The 25,869-nt window shown below is 34.4% G+C and overlaps 1 long non-coding RNA gene across 1 annotated transcript; it reads right to left on the minus strand.

Annotated features, from left to right (window-relative positions):
- Positions 1-21,062, minus strand: LOC115433026 (uncharacterized). Its single transcript, XR_003937295.1, has 3 exons — positions 21,051-21,062; positions 18,655-18,659; positions 1-191 (listed from the first exon to the last, which is right to left on the minus strand). It is a non-coding gene; the product is annotated as an uncharacterized LOC115433026 (long non-coding RNA).
- Between the last annotated feature and the right edge of the window lie 4,807 nt (positions 21,063-25,869).

Raw genomic sequence — 25,869 nt, forward strand, 5'->3', positions numbered from 1 at the left:
TAGACATGTGAAATTTTGTCTGTTATGAGTAAATGGGGAAAAAAAAAGATTTAAAAAATTCATTAAAAATTTGAACTTTGACCTACTTTCCCCCAAATGTCATCACATCTGTTCTCGGTCACTTGCAAATTTCAAACCCAATTTGGTCTGAATTCAACCAATAGTTTTGCTGCTAAAGTGTAAACAAACAACTTGAACCAGAAACAATAGCCCTTGCTCCCCCTTCAGTGGGCGGGGCTAATAAACCTACAAACACCAGGTGAGTGATCATTTTAAAGGTGAGGTCGCAGATCCTTGAAAAACAGTTGAAAACAGTTGAAAAACAACAATTTTTCCAAAACTCATTTTTCGATTAAAAGTTTTTGCGCTGGCAGGAGGTGGTTTTTTTAGCGTAAATGGTATATCACGCAAAACTACAATGGAAAGACCTTTTTTTTGCAACTACAGTCAGGTGAATTAAAAAAACGGATGTTGACGGACGTTAGAACAAGCGAAGAACAAACGTGTCGGTATGTGTGGACACACCAGGAAACCACATCATTTCTGAATTTAGTAGGAGATAGAGGGGGAATATATAATAATAATAATAATGAATATATCTGTAAAAAAACCACCATATTTACATTTGTCATCATGTTTATGGAAAGACTTCTCATGTCATCTCGCGATAATAAGTAAACAAATCGTTACATTTGTGATTTAATGGAAAAACCGACATTACGCACTTGTATTTTTTTCAACATTTAGTAAATATCGGTAAAGTTTTGTTCAGATGTCCGATGGAAAAGCGACTAGTGTTAAAATTCTTATTTCAAATGTGCAGTGTGACACGACTGCCTAGTTCCAAACTGTGAACGTTTAACATGGAGGTCAAAGTGGTCTGACGTTGGCGCCTCCAGTGGTCGTCGGAGGAACTGCAGCTTTAATAAAAATGTTGTTAAATTCTGATCTAGTTGCGTCTTTTCTAAGCCGACCGAACGCGTTTAAATCTGACAGCAGACAGATTTTTCCTCTCCACCTGTTGGCTTTTCACTCCGGTCCGGGACCAAACCGCCGGGAAGTATCGCCTTCCAGCCGTCACCGTCGGTGGACGTGCCACGCCGGCCGCCGCCTCAGGTGGGCGCCGGATAATGAGGTAATTACCGCCGTGATCGTCGGCGTTTCTTTCCGAACGCCTTGAACGGATTCCCAGAGCCTGGGATTCCTGTCAGGAGGCAGAGACGACAGAAAGGGGAAAGTTAGGAAACACAAAGAGGCCTTCAGTCCTCGGCCGTGTGGCGTTCAGGGGCTGCTGGGAAACGGGCCCGACGCCGCGCATGAGTCAACGCTTGAGGTTTGCATTAACAGTAAAAGTCAAGCGGGACTGCACACGTCATTCACCACGAAAACATCCCATCAGGCCTTTCTGTAACACATCTGATCACATGTTCACGTCACAGGAGGAACGTTTCCCACACTGGAAGTAGAGTCTGTTTCTACTTTAACCCTTCAACACCCACAGCTGCTTCTGCGTCAACGTCAACAAATATTTTCTCTACATTTGACCTTTTTCTTCCAGGATTTAGCACCATTTATTATAATATTATCCTGTGTATTTTGCAGTTTTTCAGTTTAAACAACGCAAAATATCATGTTTATGTGTGAAAACGTTAAAGGTTCAACTTCAGACCAAATTAACCCTTTAGTTGTTTTTAAAATATATTCAATTTTGATGTCAACGTTTCCAAAAGTCACACTGAAAATGACAAAAATATTGGCTATGACCCAAAGTTTAGGATGGGAGTCTAATGTTTTGCATATTGTGATGTCACAGGTGGCGGCCATATTGGATTGTGTAACTTTTGGTAAAATTGAACGTTTTCTTTGTGTTTTTGTTTTTACCTCCACCAGGATGTGATCACTTTGCTTTGTGTGCGTGTTTGTTTGTTTTCATCTTCAGTGTAAAACTCTTCCACCCATCTTTCCCAGATCTTCCCCACAGATAGGCCTAGGCCCTGGGACCAAGCCCAGTCCATTTTGGTCCCAGTAGGACAAAGTTCAAGGTCACAGCAAGGTCACAACATCTACAGTTTTCCATCTGTCATCATTGAGACATTTTCCAAAATTCATTCAAAATTCCAAACGACTCTGATTCTCCTCCAGTTGGATCCACCTGTAGCTTAGAACAGTCTCTTGTATCTGGAACTAAATTGTCCACATCCACTGTGGAATGTGGACTCTGTGGACATTTACACTGAACACTGAAAATCCCATTTCCCACACATTTAAAATTAGAACTCAACTAATATTGATGTGAATTGAATCTAATTGGACAGACACATGACTGGGACCAGATTCAACTGTTTCTGTGTATGGAACAACCTGGAAACTGTTGGATTTACACAGAAACAGTGGATCCACACATGCACAGTGTTCAGGGTGAAGGAGGAGCTCTGAGTTCTGAACACTGGTTTTGTCATCGTATATTTAACCCATACAGACCCAGTGTGACTTCTGTGACAGTTCCCAAATATTTTTATCTCTATATTTAACCTTTCTAAAGTTACTGATCATATTATCTTCTTTACTTTGTGGGTGTTTTTTCAGTGAAAATCAGGTCTTTTCTAATTTTTAATTCACTGATCATGTCGATGTTCATTAAAGCTCATTTTATTATTTTATCAAAACAATAAAAACTGAAGAAAAAGTGACTTTTTCAGTAAATATATCATTAACTGAACATAAAAAAAAATGTCTACAAGCATATTTTAGTCATTTTATTTGTTTTTGTTCATTTTATATCATTTTTATTTTTATCTTTTTTTGTTTCACTTGTCATTAATTTTGTTGATTTTTTCCTTTAATTTTGTGCATGTTAGTTATTATTTTGTTGATTTATTATAGATTTTTGGACATTTGTGGATTACTTTGGATGTTTTTGGTCTTTTTATTGGCGGTTCAGTTATTTTTTCTTCAGTTTTGTTCATTGAATTGCTTATTTTTTATTCATGCTATTTTTTGTCATTTTTGTTGTTCATTTTGTTTATTGTTTTATTTGTGTTCTGTTGATTTTGTGGACTATTTTATTATTTTATCTTAAATTTTGTTCAGTTTGTGGCTTATATTGTTCTTGTTGCTCATTTTGTTTCATGTGTCACTCATTCTGTTGATTTTATTGATAACTTTAGCTGTTTTTGTTCATTTTGTTTTGTCCATATCTATTATTTTATCATTTTTATTTATTTATTTATTTATTTTTAAGTTAATTTTGGTTTTTTTTTTTAATTTGTTTTTTGTTGATTTTGTTGATTTTGTTTAATTATTTAATTTATTTATGACCATATTTATTATTTTATCATTTAGATTTTTTTTTTTGTTCATTTTGCTTCTTGTTTGACTTGTTTTCTGTTGATTTTGTTGCCTATTTTGTTTATTTTTCTGTGTTCTATTGCCTCTGAAGCCTCTGAATTCCTACGTGACTTGAACGCAGCACAAACTCGGTCAGATTAGTTAATTTACGTACGTTGGTAGAAGACGTTTAATGTCCCGGAGCGACCAGAAAATCCTCTGGATGAAGCCAGAGCAGGTTTTCAGGATAAACCTCCCTCTCTAATTGCATGTTCTCCTCTTTTATGGCGTTTTTTTATAAATGAGTTCTAACTCCATCCATCACGCCGCTGGGTTTTCCACTCGGAAAGTAGTTCAGTAGGTTATGTAGGTCAGGCCTGGTTGTATCAGCGACGTTCTGAAGGAAAACCAACAGTTTGAACACATTTAGAGACCGTTTAATGGATTAGCATCAGGTTAAACGACGCAAAGTATCATGTTTATGTGTGAAAACGTCAAAGACCAAATTTACCCTTTAGTTGTTTTCAAAATATATTCAATTTTGATGTGAAGATTTCCAAAAGTCATACGGAAAATGACAAAAATATTGGTGATAACCCAAACATTATGATGGGAGTCGAATTTGCCTATTGTGACTTCACAGGGTGGCGGCCATATTGGATTGTGTAAATTTTCGTAAAATTGAACGTTTTCTTAGTGTTTTTGCTTTTGTGTCATCGTATTTTTAACCCATAAAGATCCAGAGCGGCTTTTGTGTCGGTTCCCAAATGATTTTTTTCTCTATATTTAACCTTTATGAAGTGATTTATCTCCATTTATTGTCATATTATCTTCTTTACTTTGTGTTTTTTCAGTGAAAATCATGTATTTTCCTGTATTTAATTCACTGATTATGTAGATGTTCATTAAAGCTCAGATTAAAGTTGAGGGTTATTATATGAAAAACAGAGAAAACTGAAGAAAAAGTGACTTTTTCAGCAAAATTTATCATTAACTGAACATAAAGCCAGTGTGTGTCAATCAGTGTTTAAGTGTTTTCTTCATTTTATTGCTTCTTTTCTCCATGCTATTCATTATTTTACACATTTTCTTATTTGCTTCTGCTAATTTTGTAGATTTTATTTATTATTTTACTTGTTTTCCTTCATTTTCTTCACTCTTCGTACATCTTTTTTTCATCAGTTTAGTTCAGTTTGAGGCTTATTTTGTCAACGTTCATTATTATATTGTTGATTTTTTATTAACTTTTGTTCATTTTATTCATTACTTTGGCTGTTTTTGTTCTTTTTTTTTTTAGCTTCTTTTATTCATTTTTACTTTTAGTCATTTTTTGCTGATTTTTTTTCCTTTTTTTGTTATTTTGTAGATTTTTTTCTTCATTTTATCCACTGTCATTGATCCAACTCCATGGGTTTTACTGGTGAATTGATGTTGTAGAAGATGATGATGTTTCCATGGTAACTACAGAGCCTCTGAACGTCCAAATGGGTCATATCTGATGACCATGAAAAGACGACAAACTGTATTTTACACCAATTATTTACATGTATTGATAGGATTAGTGGATCAACAGGTATTAAACAGTTTAGATCAGATGGTTTTTGGGTCTTTAACGGTTAAATACGATTAAATTAACCCATAGGACTCTGTCATATAAATGCCATTCATTTCCGTACCTGCTTATAATTGCCTTTTTATTCCCTTCATATAACCTCATACCCATGTGTTGCGTTAAAATGTACAGAACATTTTCATCTCTAAGTAAAATAAGGACTTGTCTGCACTGGAACACTGGGATGGAAATGTAGAGCCCTGAAAAACTGAAAAATTAGAATTCCAATTTAGGGAAAAAAGTGAAATGAGTGTGTGTGTAAATGGAAGTTTGGAGATTACAGATTGATTTAGCAATTTGTTTTGTTCACAAAAGCAGTGTAACATATGACAAATAGTCAAATATATGGATAAACACGACCTGAAATAAAGAAAAAACACTTTGAAAAAACCTAAAATGGACATGAGATGACAATGAATAGTGAATAACCACTGGCACATGCTGCCTTCAGGGACCGACGAGAGGCTCTGTAAATCTTAAAACACACATTTTCTACACAAAACAGCAAATTGAAGTGATATAAATTATTTCTGTGCATGTTTTCTTGGTGGAGATGTTAATAAAAATGCGCAAACTAGTTTTGGTCGGTGGTGGATGTTTGGGTTTTTATGGGTTAATACAGGGCTGTCAAACTCATTTTAGTTCAGTTCCACATTCAGCTAAATTTGATCTGAAGTGGGCCAAACCAGTCAAATAATAACAGAATAGTATATAAATAATGTCTACTCCAAAATTTTCTCTATGTATCAGAAAAAGTAAAATTAAACAATGAAAATGTTTACATCTACAAACTATCCTTTCAAACAATGTGAATAACATGAACAAACTCAAAAAAACAAGTGTAATTTTGACAATATTCTGCTTCAGTTGATCATTTTCACGTGTTCAGTATAACTTACAGATCACAGCGGGTCTACAAACACTCAAAATATTTAATATCAGGCAGAACATTGTTAAAATTGTACTGACTTCTCATAAAACATTTCAGGTTGTTCATATTTGTTCAGGTTAGTCACATTTTTTGTGAAATTATGCTTTGTTTTAGTGTAAATACGTGAAAATATTTACATTTACAAAGAAAGAAATTTAGATTTGTGAGTATTGATAGATTATTCTGATAGTATTTGACTGGTCTGACCCACTTGAGATTGAATTGGTCTGAATGTGGAACCTGAACTAAAAGGATTGTTCATATCTTAGTGTAATTTTTGCATTTTAAAACTTCATCCTGCAGGGCCGGACTGGACCCTTTGGTGGGCCGGATTTGGCCCCCGGGCCGCATGTTTGACACCTGTGGGTTAAAATAAATAAACTGAAACATTAGGTTCAACATTTATCATATTTTCAGTCATAGAATAATTTCACAGGTTTTACTCTTTATGCGATGTTTGAGTTTTTTTCATCGTTTTTCAAACTTGTATCTTGAGTCTTCTACATGTTTTCCATCTGACCTTCATGGTTCTTCAACACCCAGGTCTTGATCTTGTTCTAGATTTAACTCTGACAGTTGGTGGCCCATTAAAAGCAGCTCTGTGTCCCAGTTTGGGCCCAGACCCTCAGGTTGGGGAAACCAGGACTGAACCACTGGTTTCGTTGTGGACGTCGTCGGTTTAGACCAGGGGAGTCAAACTCATTTTCTTTCAGGTTTCACATTCAGTCCAATTTGATCTCGAACGGGCTGAACCAGTCAAATAATAACATAAGATAAATAATGACGACTGCAAAAAAAATTACATTAGATTATGAAAATATCAACATTTATAAATTAGCCAAAGAAAAAAGATGTGAATAATTTCAAAAAAAGTGGAACATAAGAGCAATTTTAACAATATTAAGCCACAACATTGAGTTCATACATAAAAAGATCAGATTTACAAAACATTTAGTAACAGGCAGAATGTTGTTAAAATGACACTTAATTTACTTCAGACATTTCAGGTATTTGTTCAGGTTATTCAAATTTTACTGTTTAAGGAAAGTTTGAAAATGTAAATATTTTTCATAATTTAATGTTATTTTTTGCACAAAAACAGAGAAAATGTTTGAGTTGTCATTATTTATAGGCATAATGTCATATTATTTCTTCACATTAAACCATCATGTCATTATTTATAGGTTATTATTAGTGCTGTCACACGATTCAAATTTTTAATCAGATTAATCACAGAGTTGCTGTGGAATAATTTCAATTAATTGTGATTAAATATCATTCATTTTTAATCTATATTAATTGCGTTTCATTTTGCATCAGCAAACAGACTCAAGACAGAAGGGAATATATCGACAGGGTCCGATTTGTTGGGGGTGGGGGGGGGTCAACCTCCACCTCTGGTTTTTACATCCCTACCTCTGCTCAATGAATTTCATCCTCTGGGGGGGGGGGGACAGAACCAATGTAAATACCAGGAGGGGTTGTGACCGTTTTCTTCCACTTCTATCCGACATTACTGACACTTACTGACACCTGAACCCAACTGTCGGCAGTCTTAGAAGTCGCGAACGTCCCCATGCACTGGGGCGCTGTGTGTGTGTGTGTGTGTGTGTGTGTGTGTGGGGTAAACGTGACAAATTCATGGGGCCCAGCATTTGTGTGTCCAGTGGATACAGGTTAGAAGGAGTGAAAATTTCGAGTAAGATTTGCTGTTTAATAGAAGAATAGAAGCCGGGAGTCGGACGTTGAAAGCAAGTAAAGTTTCACTTTCATTTCATGCCAACGTTAGTTATGTTATATATGTATAACATATGTATGTTAGTTATGTATACAGGCTGTTTTGCAGCCTGTATATCTGCACTGAACAGGTTTGTCCAAACTGTGTGATGTGTTAGCCGTAGTGCTAGCAGAATTCCAAACTAACGTATGCTTGTCGTTAACGTGGTATTTGAATGTAGAAGTGCTTCGGTGAATATTAAACTCCCTCCTGCACAGTGGGTCTAATACTTTCTGTGGGTCGACTGTTCCATTTTGGGTTTTTTTGTCCTCATATTTCCATCCAACGTGTTGTGTAGTGTCTTCCATCTTTATGTGTCGGTTCTGCTTCCTGTCACTACCAGATCAGCTGACCATTAGTTCATGTGCGTTAACGCTAACTCTACTGGGACAAACTGACCCTAATGTGTTGGCGGTTGTGTTAATTTTGACAGCCCTAGTTATTCTTCTATTATTTAACCTGAGATCACGTCGGTCTGGATGTGGAACCTGAACTGAAACACCTTAACTGTTAATATCTTCAGTGTAATTTCAGATTTTGAGATTGGAACCTTTGGTGGGCCGGTTTTGGCCCGCGGACCGCATGTTTGCTGCTCTCTAATGTGAGTCTAAATGGTGTTTTTAGAGTTTCTTCGTATCCGTGGGTTAACTCCTCGCGTCCACATCGATCTTTCAGACGATCCATCAGGATGCGACCTGAGACTCGGTTCCAAACCCTTCACAAAGCGCTCTGTCTTCTTCTTCTTCTTCTTCTGCTGCCGCTGCCGTCGCCGCCGTGATTCGTAAAGTGTTTGCAGATGTGGTCGGTTTCGTCCAACGCCACCATGTCAGCTCCCCCACTTGGAAACGTCGGAGCGTTGGAAGGCAGAGCGGAGAAGAGGACGGCGGATTTTCCATGCCAGCTTACATGAAGCGAAGGCAGTAATCCTCCTCTTCAGATGGTGGCGAAGCACACGACGAAGACCAGGAAATCCCCCAAAACACCCCAGAGACCCGACTCTGGGACTCATTTGACTGCTCAGACTGGAACCTGAACACAACAGCTGCACAACTTCAACCAGGGGCGTTTATTTTTGCAGAGTTTTTCTAATTATGTTCATTAGTTTTTATTTTTAGAGCCGCTTTTACACGAGTCGCTTCAGTTTGAACTTCAGGGGGTTTTACGCTGTTTCAGTTTGTGTTGTTTCGATACAGTTTCTTCTTCTGTGTCCACATTCTACAAGAAGTCGTTAAAAACACACACACACAGACACACAACTGGATGTTTCTGTAAATGATTAAGTCCTACTTTGGAAAATAAACCCATATGTTAAATATGAAGCTCTAAAGTGCAGCTTTCTGTGAAATTGGACCAACATGTCCAGGCTTGTTTTATGTTCCAATCGTCAACTGCACCGTGACATCGCCTTCTTGACCCTTTGGTGCCATATTTGGACAAAAGGGGCGGGGCTTTGGGAGTGTAAGCTTGTTGGAGAACTGTATCCTTGACCTTTCCACTTTCCCGTCAACTTCAACCATCTAAACCAGAGGTGTCAAACATGCGGTCCTGGGGCCAAATCCAGCCCTCCAAAGGGTCCAGTCTGGGCCCTGGGATGAATGTGTGAAAAACAAAAATGACACTGAAGATTAAGGCTGGGTAACGAAATCGATTTAATCGATTTTGGATTGATTTCTTTTTAATTTTGCGTAATCGATTAATGGTGGATAAGATCGATTTTTCAGAGCAGGACCATGAGTAAATGACCCGGAAACCACCGACGCGGAAGCATGGCCAGCTCGTCTCGTGAGCCCCTCGTCTTGGTCGTGCTCACGACAGTTCTGGCGTGGGAGGAACGCGGAGGGAGGGTGGAGAAAACCCCTCAGTGGGAGGTCCTCCAGGCCTCAAACTGGAACCTGCAGTGTGGAGGAACTGGCCGGTGGAGGCGGGTCGAGGAAGCCAGTCGTTCTAGAACTATTAATTTGGATCACCTGTGGCTGGGGGCGGAGTTACAGGAATAGTACAGCGGAAATCATGAAGCTCCGCCCACCCTCCCCCTGCAGTGAGTTTCTTGTACCAAGGGCCCAACATGAGTCTGTTTCATGTTTGTGTCCTGTTTCTTTATTTCACAGCAGATTCATCTGTTTACTGATGAAATGTCAGATTTATTTCCTTTCTAATATCAATATTCATTCTGTTTCACGGCTGCAGTACTCAAATAATCAAGTTACAACTCAAAATTGTACTTTGGTATCACTAAATGAATCTGAATCAATCAATTAATACTGAATCGAATAGCAATTAATCGATTCAGAATCTTATGAATCAAAATCGAATCGATTCAGGAAATTGGCCATGACACCCAGGCCTACTGAAGATATGAATCCTTTTCATTCAGGTTCCACATTCAGACCAGTTTAATCTGCAGTGGGTCGGATCAGTCAAATACGATCAGAATAACCTATAAATACTCACAACTCCTAATGTTTCTCTTTGTAAATGTTAACATTTTCATGTCATTTTACTGTATTTACACTAAAACAAACTATCGTTTCACAAAAAAACGTGAATAATCTGAACAAATACAAACATTTTGAAATGTCTGAAGTGCAGGTTTCCCAATATTCTGTCTGTTATTAAATGTTTTGTGTGTTTGTAGATCCACTGTGATCTGTACGTTATGTTATAATGAACATGTGTAAATGATAAACTCCGACAAAATATTGTTAAAATTGCACTTAGTTTTCTTAATAAATTTCAGTTTGTTCATGTTATTCACATTGTTTTAAAGGATAGTTGGTAAATGTAAATATTTTCATGACATAATTGTACTTTTTTCGCTCTAAAACATAGAGGACAGTTTGGAGTTGACATTATTTCTATATTATTCTGTTATTATTTTACTGGTCCGGCCCACTGCAGATCAAATTTGGCTGAATGTGGAACTGAACTAAAATGTGTTTGACTGTCCTGATCTAAAGCCTCAAAAACCTGGTGAGGACTTCGACGCCTCACATCTACGAACTCTCCAACATCAACATTTATCGTCTATTTTCACTCTTAGAACAAACTCACAGATCTGAATATTGTTCTGGATCAGACCTAGGAATCGTAAGACCCGATGGCTGACCCTGAAATTAGAATCCAATGCAAATATAGATCAGATGTAACAGGTGCAACCAATACAAATGCACTGCTTTTATTTTGAAGGATCTACTAAATTAACATTTTATCGCACATACTTTACATAGTTAGCATAAGGCTTATGCACTGATTGGTTTGTTGGTCAGTTTCAGCCCATGACAATTTCAGCTAATGCTAAAAAAAAGAATGCACAGTTTTTAACTCAAGTCAGGCCTTTTTGTGCAACTAGAGTCACGTAACCAAAAAAAAAGGATGTTAGCGGACGTTACAACAAGGGAAGAAGAAGAGTTTGAAGATAAACATGTCGCGGTATGTGCGGACCAAGGTTCTAATAGTTTTGGATTTTTCATTATAGTTTAGTTTTATTTAGTTTTGACTTTTTTTTCTCTAATTCAGTTTGTTTTCATTTGTTTTTAGAGCAGGTTTGATAGTTTTTATTAGTTTTCATTTTTTTTGTAAATGCTTAGTTTTAGTTTAGTTTTAGTATTAATTTTAGTTCAGTCGTCTCTTTCCTCTTCTTCTCTGTCGTCGTATTCAAATAAATCCCAGACAGGACTCTGCTGCTTTAGTCTCCATGTTTCCAGGTAGAGTGGGGACCAGAAGATGACTGGAAACCACAAGTGACGAACCGTCAATTGTCATATGGTGACGCTAGCTAAAATTGCTAGAGCGAAATAAATCACTTTTGTATCAATCCGACATTGACAAAGACAAAAACGAAGGGAATTTTATCCATAATTTTTATACATTTTAGTTAGTTTTATAAGCACACAATACAGGTTCAGTTGTCATTTTTTTCTTTTAATTATAGTTTTTATTCATTTCAGTTAACAAAAATGTTTTTACAGTTCTAGTTTTCGTCATTTCGTTAGTTTTCGTTAACGATAATAACCTTGGTGTGGACACGCCAGGAAACCAAATAATTTTTGAATTTAGTACGCGATAGAGGGGTAATATATAATAATGAATATATCTGTAAATCAACACCATATTTACGTTTGTCGACATGTTTGTGGAATGACATCTCGTGTCATCTCATGATAATAAATAAACAAATCATCACATTTGTGATTTAATGGAAAAACCAACATTAGGCACTTCTGTTTTTTCAACATTTAGTAAATATCAGTAAAGTTTTGTGGAGATGTCCGATGGAAAAGCGACTAGTGTGGATGTCGTCAGTTTCGATGTTCTAACGTGAGTATAAATGGTGTTTTTCTCCTTGTGAACTTTTCAACTGGTTTCACTTTTGTTGGTTTTTACAGACGTCCGCCGCTGTTTTCTGAAGCTGTTTTTGTACCCTTATCTCATCTTCTACCGCAGGAAACTGCCGTTGGTTGGCAGCGTTCGCTCTGATAGAGCGTTATCCAGGAGGAAGGAGGCCGTCAAACCCTCCTCTCTTTACCCGACGACCTCTTGGCTTGGACGTGGAGGTTAGCGCTGATCCGAGGCCAGGCAGGTGCCTCCGACCGCCCGTCTTTGTAAAGTTATCTCACAGCGCCTGGAAAGTATCTGGACTTGGACGCTTGGAGGTTTAATGGGAAACACAGGCCTCGGTGAGAACAAGTGGCCTCTGATGGACCAGACTCGGCCGGCCTTCCTGTCAGAGGCAGTTAGCTTCGGTTGCGTAATCGCTTCGCAAAAGAAAAAAAAAAAAAAAAAAAAAAAGAAGTAGAATCAGAAAATGGCGTTGAAACGTGGAAGTGTGTTGGGTTTCATCTAATGGGAGGCAGGTTGAGCTTCGTCTGCTGGAAAAAGCACAACAGACGGATTGAATAACGGTTTAACGTCACTTCAGCCGACGAAAAGTGACGTCTGGGACATGTGAGGGGCTTCGACGGGACGACCGCAGGGTCAAAGGTCACACATCGACCAAGAAAATCAACAAAAATACACCAAATGATGAAGAAAACGAACCAAATGATGAAGAAAATGAACAAAAATCAACCAAATGACAAAGAAAATGAACCAAATGACAAAGAAAATGAACCAAATGACAAAGAAAATGAACCAAATGACAAAGAAAATGAACCAAATGACAAAGAAAATGAACCAAATGATGAAGAAAATGAACAAAAATCAACAAAATACTACGGAAAATTTAAAAATGCAAAGAAATAATGAAGAAAATAAACAAATATGTCTAAAATGATGAACATGAAAAAAATGAACCAAATGATGAAGAAAATGAAGAAAATGAACAAAAATCAACAAAATACTAAAGAAAATTAAAAATGCTAAAAAAAAAAAGATAAAGAAAATTAACAAAAATGTATAAAATGATGAAGAACATGAACAAAAATCAACAAAATGATGAAGAAAATTAACAAAAATGAACAAAATAAGTAAAATTAAAAAATGGCAAAAAAATTCAAGAAAATAAACAAGAATTAAAATGATGGACAAAAATGAACAAAATAGTGCAGAAAATGAACAAAACTAATGAAATAACGAACAAAATGAACCAAATAATAAAGATAAACAAAAATGAACACAATGATCAAGGAAATGGACAAAATAAACAGAAGACAATGAGGAAATTAATCAAGAAAAAGAAAAAAACATCTGAAAATGTAACAAAAATCTCTGACATTAAATAAATCAATGAAAATCAAATGCAATCGTTATCAGATGCTGCACTTGAGTCCGCTGGGAATTTTGACAACTCACTCATCTTCTATTCAACGTTATTCTAGAAAAATCTGCTCTTTCTCCTGATATTCAGACTAAAACAGGTCCCTCTAAAGGCATTCTGGGAAACGTAGGCACGAGCAGAAGCAGAGGAAACCTGGCGAGTTAATGCGTGTGGAGCTGCCGGACTGATGCATGCTGGGAGGACGCCATCTGCGAGGCTCATGAGGGAGTCTCCTCCAACACAAACACCATCAGCTTCATAATTCAGCCTGAATGAGCGCGGCTCGGTCCCACCGGCCGTCCGTCATCAGCTGATTTAACTGTCAGCGGCTTCCAGCGGCGCCTCGACTCCACGCTGCCACGGGATTGGTCCGTTTCCCTTCCTCATCTGCCGCTTTCAGCCTTTATTTCTGTAAACCCAGACCCTGAACGCACCACTGTTGTGATCCTAAAGTCTTCGTTTCAAATTGTCTCCACTTTCCTCTTATTTTATTCGTTTATTCTCTGACTTTTGTGAAGCTCAGACTTTATTAAACAGATTTCGACACCAAAACGCCGGAAAATCTCAGTTTCTTGTTCCGTCTTTTGCTACAAACGTCCGCTTCGTCTAAAACTGAAGCAGAAAACATCATGAAAGCGTTTATGTCCCAGTTCATGGGCGGTCGTGGCTCAGTTGGTACAGCGGGTCGTCCAGTAACCGAAGGGTTGGCGGTTCAAATCCCGCTCTGTCCTAGTCAGTCCGTTGTGTCCTTGGGCAAGACACTTCACCCTCCTTGCCTCCAGTGCCACCCACACTGGAGGGGCACGCTTCTGTCAGTCTGCCCCAGGGCAGCTGTGGATACAGATGTAGTTTACCACCACCAGAGGGAGAGTGTGAGAGCGAATGAATAATGGGTCAATCCAATCCATTATTATTATTATTCTGCGACACTTTGACAGTGTTAAAAGCTCATTTCCAGTGTTTGTTTGTTGGTTAGCAAGATAACTCAAAAAGTTATGGACGGATTTTCATGAAATTTTCAGGAAATGTTGTTACTGGCACAAGGAAGAAATGATTAAATTTGGGGGGGGGGGTTTGGTCCAGTCAGAAAGAGGAGTGGACTCACATCATCAGAATGAACACAAATGAAAAAAAAAAAAAAAAGAACAAAATGCACAAAAATGAAGAAAATAAAAAAATTAAATGAACACAAATGAAGGAAAAAAATGAAGAAAATGCACAAAAATGAAGAAAACACAAATATTGAAAAAAATTAAGAAAAATTAACATAACACAATGAAGAAAAATGAAGAAAATAATGAAGAAAATGACCAAAAATGAAGAAAATATTGAAATTTTGATCATTTTAAAGATTTTTGTTTATTTTCTGCATTATTTTATTTTCTTGATTATTTAGTTCCCATTTCTAGAATATATTGCTCATTTTTGCACTTTCATTTATTATTTTTCTTATTTTCTTGATCATTTTGTACATTTTGTTCATTTTCTATATTAATTTGCTCATTGTCTTGAATATTGTTTTGGTTATTTTTTTTTCTTCATTATGTTCGAATTATTTGTTAATTTTCTATATGATTTTATTTGTTTTCATTATTATTTAGTTCCCATTTGTTCATTTTCTGGAATATATTGCTCAGTTTTGTCCATTTATTTACTATTTTGGTTCATTTTCTTGATAATTTTCTTGATTTTTATTCATTTTGGAGATTAATTTGCTCATTGTCTTGATTTTTTTTTTGTTTGTTTTGTCTTTACTTTGTTTATTTCTCAAATGTTTTTGTTAATTTTCTACATGATTTTGTTTATTTTCTTGATTATTTCATTGATGTTTGATCATTTTCTGGATAAATTTGGACATTTTTGTTCATCGTCATTAATTTGGATAATTTTTGGTTTAATCTCAACTTCAGAAAACTAATGAAATATATGAATAAAATAATAAGTTAGTGTAGAAAACATGTCTAAAATGACATTTTGTAACAATAGTGATGGTTTTGAAAGTTTGTTTCAGAGAAAAAAAAAACAATCTTTTTTTTTTTTTTTCATTTAAAAATATGTGAAATCGTGGTTTTAGCCGTCATCATATGTAAGAAACGTATCCTTATGAATGAAAAAGGTCCTACCTGATACAAGGATGTGATGTGTTCAGATCTGAAGACGGCCAATCAGACACAAGAGGAGGCGGGGCTTAGGTTCATTCATCTGATTGGACCCAAACATGAAAAGACACATTTAGATTTCATCTGTTTTTTGTTCTTTCCTCCACATTTTGAATCTGATGTTGCTCAGATTTATCGCTGACTGATGTAAATTAAAGTTAATGGATGTGACACAGAAAGAGAAAAGAAGTGGAAAAAAAAAGAAAAACATTTCCCTCCAAAACAAAACCAAACTGTGGAAAAAATACCAACAGAAATAGAAAAGTGGAAACTGAAACAAACTTTCCGAGGAGACGGCGGTGGAAACATCATCGCTATGGAAACAAACACTAAGTGAGAGGACGTCGTTTCACGAAGACGAAGCCAAAACCACGACGCGATCATCACAGCAGAGACTGAAGAGGTTCGACGGTCAGAAAGAAACCAGCGTTTCCGTCTGGGACTTATTTGTTTCTGACCAATCAGCTGCTGTTGCCGGGCAGAAGAAGCCAATCAGAGATGCAGAGATTGTTCTTTCATGTCATTTACTTTAGATTATTACATCACTTTCCTAAAAATTCACACAAAATATCTCCAAACACATGGGAAGGTTTGTCAAAGTGAACAAAGACTAAAACTAGCAGTGAAATAAAATATGTTTTGTTTTTTGCTCCAATGAAGGACAAAATATTTTTTACACCATAATTATATATATATATATATATATATATATATATATATATATATATATATATATATATATATATATATATATATATATATATCTGGTGATGTGTACTGAATTCTTCTCTCTTTACAACTTTACAACTAACAATTGCATTACACAAGAAAATTAACACAATGGACAAACAAAATTAAAAAATACACAATAAAATAAAAAAAATAAGCAGCAAAGTGAAAAAACTGAGTAAACTACTTCAGAAAATGAAAAAAATACACAAGAAAATGAACAAAATAATCAGCAGAGTGAAGAAAACTGAACAAAATACTTAAGAAAAGAATACAAATTAACAAAATACACAAGAAAATAAAACAAAATAATCAGCAAAGTGAAGAAAACTGAGTAAAATATTTCAGAAAATGAAAAAAAATACAAAAGAAAATGAACAAAATATTCAGCAGAGTGAAGAAAACTGAACAAAATACTTAAGAAAAGAATACAAATTAACAAAATACACAACAAAATAAACAAAATAAGCAGCAAAGTGATGAAAACTGAACAAAAATACTTCAGAAAATGAACACCAATGAACAAAATACACAAGAAAATAAGCAAAATAAGCAGCAAAATGAAGAAAACTGAACAAAATACTTAAGAAAATGAACAAAATACACAAAAACTGAACAAAGTTGAACAAAATGGATACAAAATGTCTAAAGTGAGGACACAACTGCAGAATATAAGCAGAGAAATGAACGAAAAGGTGTCAAAGTGAACAAAAATTAAAACGAGCAATAAAACAAGTTTTGATTTTTCCTGAAAATGAAAAAGAATGAAATATCGTCACACCATAATTTTTAAAAAAAATAGATTTGTGACGTATACAGATTTCTTTTCTCATACCACATGCAAAAAGTAAAACTGCTTCTAAAAACTGCATGTTTTTTTTCTCGTATTTTCCATCTTGTTCCGTCTTTTTGTAAAAACAAATAAATAAATCCAGTCTTTTGGGTTCTGTGGTGGGTTATAAAGGGTTAAAGTGTTTTCTGTTTCTGTGTTTGTGGATGTTCCCGACCCTTCAGGATTCACTTTGATGGAAAATCTCATCTGCTGAGCTCAAAAAGTCCAACAATGACATCGCAGGAAAACACCGAGACGACCCAAAACACACAAAAAAATGAGAAATACAAACAGGCGTTGAGTGTTTTCTGACGTTACGTAACGTGAAGCGAGAGTCGACAGGACGACGAGTGAACAAATCAACAGAACAACGTGGAACATCTCCTCTGTCATCGGCAGAAAAACAGCAGCTCGTCTCTGTTCACGCTGAACCGACGCCTTTGTGTTCCAGGCAGCGATAATGACGGGTGTTCCACAGGGGTCAGTCTGAGGTCCTCCGATTTTTACATTTATACTCACAATAACTCCTCTGTTTTGTTGCTTGCACCGAACAGCATTTATCTGGAGTTCTTCAGGTTGTTATTATATCATGTTGTTACTTGGAGGAATATTTAATTGCAGCAAAAACATTTGTAGTCCGACTATTGTGATTTTAGGGTTTTGTTTTTTCTTAGATATAAATAAATAAATAAATAAATTCTCTGATTGCAAATACTTAAAACATGAGTATTTCCTGGTTTGTTTCCACCTCTAAAACACTAAAATGAACACTTTACAAAGAATCAGGAAGGAAAACATGTCGACAGTCACTTTTCCATTGATCCTCAAATGGCACAAATATAACTTACGCATAAAAATTTACCTCATGGAAAAACGACAATTTTGCCAAAAGTCTCATTTTTCGATTAAAAGTTTTTTGCGCTGGCAAGAGGTGGTTTTTTCGGGTGTAGCGCAAATAGTATATCACACAAAACAGCAATGGAAAGACCTTTTTTCGCAACTAAAGTCAGGTCAATTAAAAAAACAGATGTTGACGTACGTTACAACAAGCAAAGAAGAAAAAGAAACATGTTGCGGTATGTGTGGACACACCAGGAAACCTGATCATTTTTTAATTTCATACGATACAGAGGGGTAATATATAATAATAATGAATATATCTGTAAATCAACACCATATTTACGTTCGTCGCCATGTTTATGGAATTACTTCTCGTGTCATCTTGCGATAATAAATAAACAAATCATCGTATTTGTGATTTAATGGAAAAACCGACATTACGTACTTCTGTTTTTTTAAATATCGGTAAAGCTTTGCGCAGATGTCCGATGGAAAAGCGACTACTTTCACCATTTTCTGCCTGATACACAGTCAGGTCCATAAGTATTTGAAGAGTAACACTAGTGTTGTAATTAGCAAGGTTATTATTGTTAACGAAAATTAACGAAATGACGAAAACTAGAACTGAAAAAACATTTTCGTTAACTGAAATAAATAAAAACTATAATTAAAACAAAAAAAACATAACTAACTGAAACTATATTTTGTGTTTACAAAACTAACTAAAACGGATAAAAATTATGGATAAAATTCCCTTCGTTTTCGTCTTTGTCAATGTCGGACTGATATGAAATCGATTTACTTCGCTTGAGCTATTTTAGCTAGCGTCACCATACGACACTTCACAGTCTGTCACTTCTCGTCACTTGTGGTTTGGAGTCGTCATGGAGACTCAAGTTGGGAGAAAGCAGCAGAGTCCTGTCTGGGATTTATTTGAATACGACGACAGAGAAGAAGAGAAAAGAGACGACTGAACTAAAATTAATACTAAAACTAAACGAAAACTAAGCATTTAGAAAAAAATGAAGGCTAATAAAAACTAGCAAACCTGCTCTAAAAACTAATTAAAACTAATTGAATTAGAGAAAAAAAAGTCAAAACTAAATAAAACTAAACTATAATGAAAAATCCAAAACTATTAGAACCTTTGGTAACACTGCAGGAGTGTAAAAACAACACCCACATCAACACTTTGCTGTGTTAAATTTGCAGTCAGACATCATTAGTTCAGTCACTAATAACAGACTAAACAATAACTGATGAATTCGATCGATTAGAAACTGGAAAACTGATTATTTAAGCAATAAACACTTAAAAACCAAAACTGGATGAAACTAATAAAACAAACAGCGTTAACGTTCACCAGGTTCATGAGGAGCTTTGAACAAATGCACAAAAAGGTGAAGACGAGTCGATCCAGATCCTGGTTTTCCTGGGATGGCGTTTATTATCCCTGGAAGTGAAAGTGAAAAATGGGCCGTGGAAGGTTTTACAGGCACATGTTGGACTAAAACTCCTCTGTGACCTGATGAAGACGTTGTTCGGCCGCGTAGAGACTCATTTGTTTTATTGTTTTACTCCGACTGGACGTGATGGAGAGTCCAGGTGAGAGTTTACGTTTTCAGCGTCTGTTTTCCCTAAAATCAGTAAATCCACCACAGGATAAAAAAATAAATAATAATTTACTGTTACTTAGAATTTTACAGGGACTTTTTTGGCTCGTCGTAATCTGACCTGATTTATGTTAACGAGTTTTCATGAAATATTTATGACTGTTAAACTCAGACTATATTAGGTTTTCTTTCTTGGAAATTAAATAAATTGTAAATGTATTATGATAAATACTAGGGATATTATTTGACTGTTTTAATCAGTGTTTTTTATTTTGTTGTAAATTTAGTTTTTCTCTCAAATAAACAATTGAAATATGAGAAAAATAAGTTTTTCTCTTGCAAATTTATGGTTTTCATCTCACAGAATATACAAAGTTCTTCCTGATTAAATTTACTTAGATCACGGATTTCATTGCCAAAATTGAAATTCAATTTTCCAACAAAACACCTGTTTTTTTTCTGTAAATTTACAGCTTTAATCACATGGAATTTCTTTTTTTTTTTTCTTGTAATTGAGTTTAATCACCTGGAAAACTCACAGTATTTTCTTATTAATAATTTTTTCTTTGAGGTTGTTTTTATTTTTGCTAAATTTACAGTTTTTCCTTGCACTTTACGATGAATCCATTGTCTAAAAAAATAATAAATATATAAGGATGCTTTTGTCTAATCAGCTAAATTATTTTCTTAAGTCTGAGGTAAATCAGAGATAGTTTCGCTATTTCTGTTCTTAGTAACTAAGGGGGGCGGGGCTTAGCGAAGTTAATATCACCCACATCGGAATTGTATTTTATTTATTTTTTGCTCTTAAAATATCAAAATATGCTGGTTTTTACCATTAAATACAACACATTTGACGATCACCTGAGTGTTATTTCATATATAAATAGAAAATAAAACTGGACCTACAATAGAACCTTGTGGTACACCACTTATTTTCTATTAAAATGAGTTGTAGTTTTTATATAAAATTTATAACTTCAGCCTCAGTTTTTTGTTGTAAACGTGTCTCATTAAAAACATGGCATATACAAATGTTTTTCTGATAAACGTATGGTTTGAATCTCATAAATTTACACAGTTTTTGTTGTAACTTGTTGGAATTTTTACAGGTTTTACTCTTCTCGAATTATGTTTTTAACCACATTTAACATCCAAGGTTTTTCCTGATAAAAATATTACGGTTTTCATCTCCACGGATAGTTTTACTGTCATTAACGGTGTTGATGTAGTTGTTTTAATGAACTTCCCTCGATGACGGTGTGATCTCTGAGTGTAAATCCAATAAAGCGGAGCTGGTCGTTAGATAATACCTGAATATGGACGTTGGACATTCCTTCCATTAGCTGCCGTTGAAAGTAAAACGACGACTGAAACCCGTCAACGCTCAGACGAGGTGATGAGACTCAAACATCCAGCGAACAAAGCAAACACGAACCAAACAGAATGTGAAAAATGTGGAGGAAAGACGTGACCAAACCAAAACACCGACTGTTAACGTTGAAAACAACGGAAAAAAAAAAACACAGTCATCCATGAAAACATTAACCCTGACACCGACTCAAAAACACCAGAACTACAAGTGTCCATATTCTTCCATTCATTCATTTATATTTCTATGCGTTTCTATGATTTAAAGACAGAAAATACACGACGTGGACAAAAGTAATGGGACACCTGCCTTGACACACACATTAACTTTAATGACATCACATCCTTAAGGAAGAGGTTTTTTTTTTTATTTAATTTTAACTGTATGACTCTAATCACCTCGAAAAGCCACATACTTTCTCATAGATTCAGAGTTTTCATGGGTTTCGTCAGCCTCTGTTTTTCCTTGTAAATGTATTCAAGTAATTAAACAGAATGTGCACATGTTCTTATCAATTTTCGGTTAAAATCTTAGAGAATTTTAGAGTTTCTGACTTAAATATGAGAAAAAAGGCAAGTTTTATTCTCGTCCATTTGCATTTTCAATCTATGGAAGAGGATTAGGGCCACTGGAAGAAAAAATAAATTAAATTAAAGTCCAATATATTTGTTATTATTATTTTTATTATAAGTCAGAATTCTGAGAAAAAGGCAGAATTCAAACTTTTTTCTCAGAACAATAAAAAAAATTTCCTAAAAAATTCTAAGGAAAAAAGTCAGAATTCAGAGATTAAAGTCAGAGTTCAGATTTTCTTCTCAGAGTAATAATACAAAAAATATATTGAACCTTAATTTTTTATTTTATTTTATTTTTCCCAGTGGCCCTAATCATCTTACGTATAAATCTCATTGGTTGTTTTTGATCAAACTTACTTAGTTTATGGTTTTATCTCCAAAATTTAAATGAAATTTTGTGGGAAAACATTATTTTTGTTCTTGTAAATTTGTGCCTTTAATCACCTGGAAAGTACATGTTATTTTCTAACCCTAACCCTTTTCTTTTTATTTTCTCCAAAATGTACAATTTCATCTACAGTTTTTCAGTGTGCGTGTATTATGTTAAAAACATGTGATATAAAAATGCCTTTCTCATAAATTTACAGTTTCAGTTTGAGATTTTTATAGATTTTTATTGTAAACAGAATGTTTTGCTTTAATTTACGATGTTTTACAATCATTTTAATCTAATAAAATATTCAAGGTTTTTACTGACAAAACTTACTTAGATTATGGTTTTGTCTCCAAAACTGAAATCAAATTTTATGGGATTTTTTTTTTTTCTTGTAAATTTATAACGTTATGTTTTTTTCCTCAAAGATTCATTTTTTTGCGTGAGTTTTCTCCAAAATTTACGAATTCATCTTCAGTTTTTCAGTGTACATGTATTATGTTAAGAATGTGTGATATAAAAATGCTTTTCTCATACATTTACGATTTCAATTAGAAAGATTTTTAGAGATTTTTATTGTAATTTTTACGTTTTTAGGTTTTACAGTTGTTTTAATCTAACAAAATATTCAAGGTTTTTATTGACAAAACTTACTTAGATTATGGTGTTGATCTCCAAAAATGAAATTACATTTTACAACAAAACATTTCTTTCTTTCTTTCTTTTCTTTTTACACCTTTAATCATGTTATTTCAGTGTTTATTCTTGTAACTGTATGTATTTGTTTCATTTTTTCTTGACGTTTTCCTACAATATTTACAGTCCTGTCTTGCAAATGTATCATAACAGTCCAATATTTTATAATTAATACAAATAATAATTATATAAGGAATTTTGTCCAATTAATTATATTATTTTTAAAGTGTTACAAAGGGGGGGCGGGGCTTAGCCAGGTTAACACCATCTTAAAACACAACTAAATATAAAGTACATCAGAATTATAGTTTTCTTGCTCTTGAAGTTTCAGGTACTTCAAAAGCAAGTACCTGTGGTGTACCACAAGGTTCTCTTCTAGGTCCGTTTTATTTTCTGTTTATATGTAACACTATTCAACAGCATACTGAATATTATATAATATAGTACAGTTGTACAAATAATAAAGAAATAAAGATTATTATTATTATTATTATTATTATTACTATTATTATTATTGATCTGCTGCTTACCTGTCTTCCGGTCGTCATGGCGATATGTTTGATTGACAGTTGAAATCCGCCACTTAAAGAATCTAACTCTACTCCACACTGTAAAAAAAATCCATAAGAAACATTGGATTGTTCTGTAAAAAATATTGTGATTTTATTTAAAAAAAAAAAAAAAAGAAAAAACATGACGTCCACATCGCAGTTTATCTACACGAGGACAAATAAAAAACACGACACAAACAAAACGGGATGAAACGGCCAGACAGAAAAACCTGCGTGAGGCGTTCGGGTGTTTCAGGAAAACAGAGAACACATAGCACAAAAAAACTAGGATGATGAACATGTGTCTAACGGACAATAAACACAAAAACAAACTATTCATTTCAGTCCATGCAGTCATTTGTGTTTTCATTAAATAGAACGATTTAAACTCTGGAAAGTTGAGATATTTCATCAGGTGAAACGAAGATTCTTATTCACGGGAGTTTTTTTTTTGTGAGAATGAGATGAGATTCTGTCCTTGACCTAAAGAAAGTAACTCGAACAAACACGATAATAATAAAAGATCAAAAATAAGAAAAGTCTCCGGTTTCATGGATCCAACTTCCTGTTTCTCCATGTGTCGACAGGAAATAGATTCGGGAATATTGTACTCGCATTTACTATTTTAACTCTGTAAGTGTGATCACGATGAATCATGAGTCGCACTCAGAAAACAGTGTTCGCCACCATCCATGGCGTCCAACATGGCGTCCAACATGGCGTCTAACATGGCGTCCAACATGGCGGAAATCACTCTAAGTAATCGATAATGTGGTGGATGATGAACAGAAATTAAAAATTCCAGAAATTTCTGGTTCCTGAGTGGGCGGAGCCAGAGGGGTTGAGTTGACAGGTGGTAATTTATACTCTTTTAGTATAAATATCTGTTTTCTTCTCACTTCAGATGCGATTTTTGTGACGAAATCCCATTAATTTCCTTCATTGTAAGAACATTTTGATGTCAGAATGTTCTTTGAAAAAGGTCCAGTTTTACAGATAATCAGTCTGAATCTGTAAAAAACTTTCACTTTGCCCGTTAGAATAGGGACTAGATCTGCTGATGGGCTCCTAAAAGGGGCGTGGCTTAGAAAAAACATGACTTCAGGGTCTTTAAAAATTAAAACACAATGAAATGAGCTAAAAGAAGCCGCAGTTTTCTACCAAAAACCTTCTACCTTGTTATCAGGCTGGAGAAAACCTGTCCAATCAGCTGTTAACAGATGTGTGATTGACAGCTGTAATAACTAATCACTGATCAGATTCAGTCAGAAGTGACTCCACTGCTCCACTTCATTTTTTTACATTTAAAAATAAGGAGAACGTTTTAATGCAATTTTCCTTTCTGTCTTAAATTTTTTGTCTTAATTTACCATCTTCTTCCTTAAAAAACAAAGAGTACGTTGGAATTTTTTATCCGAAATTTGTGAGGTTTTTCTGTTAAATTTACGACTTTAACCCTTAAAGACATGGAACTATTTTTGTGGTGATTTCAAACTGAATCTCTCTCTATTTTTAAATAATGTATCATCATTTTTAAAATAATATTATCCTCTGTATTTGGCATTTTTCAGGGTAAATCCTATGTTTTCTTATATTTAATTCATAGATCATGTCACTGTACATTAAAACTTCAAAGGCTGTTACATTAAAACAGAGAAACCTGAAGAAAAAGAGACTTTTTAATATAAAATATATAATTAAATGAACATAAAAACAACCACCTGTGAACTTATTTTGTTCATTTTCATACATTTTTGTTCATTTTGTAGCCTTCTTATGTTTTCTTTAATTTGGTTCAGTCTGTGGCTCACTGTAGTTTGTTCATGTTACGTGATTATTTTGTTGAATTATTGTTCATGTTTGTTTATTTTGTTGGTGATTTAATTATTTTTCCTTCAATTTTGTTCATTTTATTCATTATTGTCTCAATGTCATTCATTACTTTGTTCATTTTCTTTATTATTTCATTTGTTTTCATTAATTTTGTTGCTCTTTTAATTGTTTTTTTTAATTCATTTTGGTAAATTTTTTGCTTATCTTTTCAGGTCAATAATTACTTTGTATGTCTTTTATTAGTTTTTGTTCATTTCATGTAGTATTTTATAATGGTGTTTAGGTCTTTAAGGGTTAAAGTAAGAAAATATCTGACTTAGTAAATTTATGACATTAATCTGTGAGAATTTCTTCTTTTATCTCTAAATATATGAATATACAAATATATCCATATATGAGAATAAAATCAGAAATGTAACCTTAAATAAATCTTACAGTTAAATATTTTCTTGATAAAAACTAGACATTTCCTGAGATAATGTCAGAAATGTAAGTAAAAAAAAAGAAAATCTAAAATAAAAATTAAATAAGAAGACGAGAAAAACCTCAGATATTCTTACATTTGGACATAAAATTGCTAATTTTTTCAAAGGGACATTGAAGTTAGATATTTACGACAAATTATGAATATTTTGGGGGGGGTTTTCTCTTAAATTTCTGAGTTTTTTCATGTAAATTTACATCTTTAAGCTCGGAAAATGTCAGACTTTATGAAAATATTCATATTTTGTTGGAAATTTAATTATTTTTTCAATTATTTTCTTGCAAACATCCAAATTTTTTTCTTCTTGATCTTATTTTAATGCATATTTTGTTTGTAAATTTCTAACTTTTCTAGCTTTAATCCAGAAAAACGCATAACTTTCAGATTCATAGATGACATTTCTGATTTTC

This window comes from Sphaeramia orbicularis, chromosome 2, assembly GCF_902148855.1.
Source record: "Sphaeramia orbicularis chromosome 2, fSphaOr1.1, whole genome shotgun sequence".
NCBI lineage: Eukaryota > Metazoa > Chordata > Actinopteri > Kurtiformes > Apogonidae > Sphaeramia > Sphaeramia orbicularis.